Source organism: Esox lucius, chromosome 2, assembly GCF_011004845.1.
Source record: "Esox lucius isolate fEsoLuc1 chromosome 2, fEsoLuc1.pri, whole genome shotgun sequence".
NCBI classification, from domain to species: domain Eukaryota; kingdom Metazoa; phylum Chordata; class Actinopteri; order Esociformes; family Esocidae; genus Esox; species Esox lucius.
In genome coordinates this window covers 37,445,937-37,450,000 of record NC_047570.1, presented here as the reverse complement: position 1 = coordinate 37,450,000, position 4,064 = coordinate 37,445,937, and positions in this window count along the sequence as shown.

The following is a 4,064-nucleotide window of genomic DNA, read 5'->3' as shown; positions in this document are numbered from 1 at the left end:
CATCTAAGTATTATATAATTGTTGGGATCAACTTTGAACCGCTTCCTTTGTTTCCAAACAGATCTTAATAAGACAAAGGGTTTTATTTATTTAATTACTATTTCTCTTATTTTTAAATTGTTTTGTTCAAAGCTTGAAGTTTAACTTGAGTTCATACTAACTCCGGGTTAAGAGGGCTGAACAGGCTTTCTATTAAGGGTCTGTCTTCTATATAAAAACTGCTTGTTTTAAGGAAAATGTTTTGAATTATGTGTGACCATCAAAGGCTGCGATGGATTTATATTAGAAATTGCAAACTAAGTTATATTTGGCTCATCTGTATGGAAAATCAAAAAGTTGTGTTGAACATCTTGTGATATATTGTGTTGATTCTTTTTTTTATTTCTTTATTTATTTCAAAAGGAATGAAACACGCAGCTGTCCAAAGCTGTTGGTATTTTGAACAACTAAAAAAACAACAAAATGTAATAACGCTTTGACTCTTTCTCATAAAAAAAGAGGGAAAAAAACAATCCTTTTCTGCACTATCTGGATACGAATGAAGCTCTTTGCGGTGTACTTTTAGATGTGCTTCTGTGTGTTTTAAACAAGCTTGTCTTCCTGCCTTTACCGAGTATATGCTAGCATTTCAACAGTATTCGGTAGTCGTTCTAATTATTTGTTGTGCTTTAAAATGTGAAAGGAGAGGACATAGTAAGGACATAAGGAAGAGGCACACCTAACTTACCGATCCATCAAAAGGCACCAAGGGAAACGTTTATATCAGCCGTCCCAACCAAGCCTATTGTATTACTCTTATATTTCTACAACCAATTAGAGCACTGAAAAGCATAGTTTAATATGCAAGTTCAGCAAATCACAAATGTTCTACTATGAAATTGATCCTATGATATTTATATCCACACAGGATTGGTCTTTACTGTCCTGTGTCTTTTATTAATGAATCAGTTAAAATCAGGAGAGGGTGCGCAAGCTACAACAGTTAGATCAGGAAGGTTGAACAAGCTAAGGACCGTTTTAGGAAAAACATTTCTATTATATATATTTCAGAGATGGTGTATATGACTTCTGCAGTTAATTCTTTTGAAAAACGCTTTTCTTTAAATGTTTTTAACTTTTTGGTTGGTTTGTTTTCAGTAGAATATTTGCATCAAAAGAACTTTAGCCAACATGCTCAACCATCTCCGCTCTGTACATTCAAACTATACTTTCAGCTTTAAGACGATGCAGTAGTGGGTAGTAGAACATTCTATGTACATAGCAGAATGTCTTCTAAGAGGGCATAACTTGTCCGTCCATCCGTTCAGGAGAGGAGGTTGTGCTTTACTCTTAACTGCTCCACAACAAGCTTCATTACTGATCAGGGCCCGTATTCACTAAAGAAGTGCTGATCTCGGTTCAGGTCACAATGTATTATTCGTAATAATTTTAAAGATTCACTGGATCCTAGCAACACTCGTACTCTGAAACACTGATCCCTCCCGGTCCCAGTCAGGAGATGGACCCAGACTGTTGGTCAAATTACAGCACAGGTACATTAACCTTGTCCACATTCACAATACAACAACAGTATTGAAACCAACTATATATTATTCACAACAATAACAATCATAAAGACGATGATACTTCTTGCAATATATCACTTGTCTCTGTGTACTGTATTTAGCAGCATGCATTTTGTGGAACAAAGAAAACGTTAAAATGCCAATGGTGAAATTTGGCATTTCTAGCCGATTCATGGGTATAAATGATAAATACATGTTCTGTCATCCTACATCTTGTTTTTACGATTTTTTTTATCTATACAATAATTGTAAATAAAGAACTCAATGTCTTTGTTCATTTAATACTATGCAAAAAGTCATGCTTTCTGATTGTTAACCCTTCACCTTCCATAGTGTGTGTTGCTGGAATGTTTGTGGTCTCAAAAAGTCAGTAAAAAAATGTGTGATGTAAATTATTTTTTAGCTTAACAAAAGTTATATGAACTGTGACTCTTGTTGCTGCTTGACTGTCCATTACCACAACTCAAAGACAGAAGCAAGCGCAAGTGAAAAAGAAATAAAAAATGAAAAAGCACTAAATAAATTTCCAGAGCAGCATGAACCAGAACTGTGTCATGACCAGTGTCATGTGGCGTCTGTGTGGTGATTGGTTCACAGGATTGTGTCATGACCGTGTCACTTGGTGTCTGTGTGGTGATTGGTTCACAGAATTGTCATGCTCTGTGTCCCGTGGCATCTGTGTGGTGATTGGTTCACAGAACGGTGTCTTGACCCGTGTTATATGGTGTCTGTATGGTGATTGGTTCACGGAAATGTGTTGTGATCCGCGTCATGTGGCGTCTGTGTGGTGATTGGTCTACAGAACGGTGTCATGACCCGTGTCATATGGCGTCTGTATGGTGATTGGTTTACAGAATGGTATTATGACCGGAGAGTATTTCTGTAAACTTTGGTATCCTTATTGCAGTGTGACATTTCCCCTACCCTACAGTAGGTGAAGGTTTACAATTGGCTTTCCTTCCCTCTCTCCTAAACAATAAGGTCTGTGATTTTAAGATACGCTGGGATCAAAATGGTTGAACATTTTTACTTTTTTCAATATAATTTTTTTACTTGCAGTATAGTGATGTTTACATTTTTGATTACCAAAATGTAATTAACCAGTATGGTTATCATCTCTTTGCAAACATTCAAATTAGTGTAAAACTTAAAATTAAATGAAAGGCTGTCATTTAACCATAACAATCTCATGGGTGTATCAGATTACAAGATTTTTTATCTTTGAAATGATGTCAGTCAGGGGTCTCCAATCTTTTTGGGTATGAGAGCTATTCTCTTTTATGCCAGTATTGTCTGAACAGGGCTGGGACCATGAGGAGTCTGCTGAGAGCATGCGCCTACAATGTCAGATGTAAAATGTGCTCATGGGTTAAGGTCCATGTTTTCCATTCTTTTTTTAAACCCGGGTATCTATGCAACTTTCCAATGGATTCCCATCTGATAAACCAGTGGACAGTGTCGGCTCTAGCCTTTGGGGGCCCTAAGAAAAATGTTTTTTTTCCCAACTGCTAGGTCGGGACTCCCTAGCAGTTGGGAGCCACCTAGTGGTCTGGGGCCCTAAGCGAACGGTTATGACGCTTATGTCCTGCTGTTGGCTGTGCAAAAAAAGTAGCTCCACCAAATATATGAGCACAGCAGAGTTGAGGGGAAGGATATTTGAACGTGGAGTAGTCACGCAAAATCTATGACTACAAAAATGAAAATTCTATGGAAGTTAAGGAGAAATGGATTCTGAAAGGCATCAGTGGTCTCCAGAGACTGGCAACTACTAGGATCCATTTGAAATAAAAAATACAAAACCAAGATAACTTACTGGTGGTCACCAATGTAAGACAGGCAGTAAAATGAGAGTTATAGACCCCCCCAAAACAAGGACAACCACAGAGCATAACACAGAAGAGCTGGAGGTGTTACTCTCTTGGGTCTGTCAGGCCAAATGGAGCACCATGCTGGACCTGCACAGCTGAAAGACATCCTGCCTAATGAGGTGACCAGCAAACCATGCAAACATCATTTTGTTTGTGTATCACATAGCGGCTTTTAGCGCCTTTAACGTTACCAAAGACTTCGGACTTCAGAATTACGAATAAATCCATAGCGATCGTAAAACTTCTGTAATAGTCTGAGGAGATCTTTAGATTTGCTGTAATAATCCATACAGCTTGATCAAACAGCATTGATCACTTGTTCAATATGCATTTAAAGAACAGGGATAACAGATTGGAAAATGACTTTTGTGTTGGATAATAAAGGCAGAATTGTCAACGATCAACGTGAAAACCAAATATTACCTTGTCTTCAATGTTAAAAAATGGAATTGGTGAGGAGGTGGTGAGCCAATTTTTTACCCTCAATAGGAATATCAGTAATATATCAGTGGAATGTATGTTGCACTGATTGCAAGATGTGTTTAAAGGTTAATTGATTTAAACATGGGTATGTTGTACTATAAAGTGGCGTTTGAATTACCTGCAGGACAAGAGTTAATAACACCGTGAA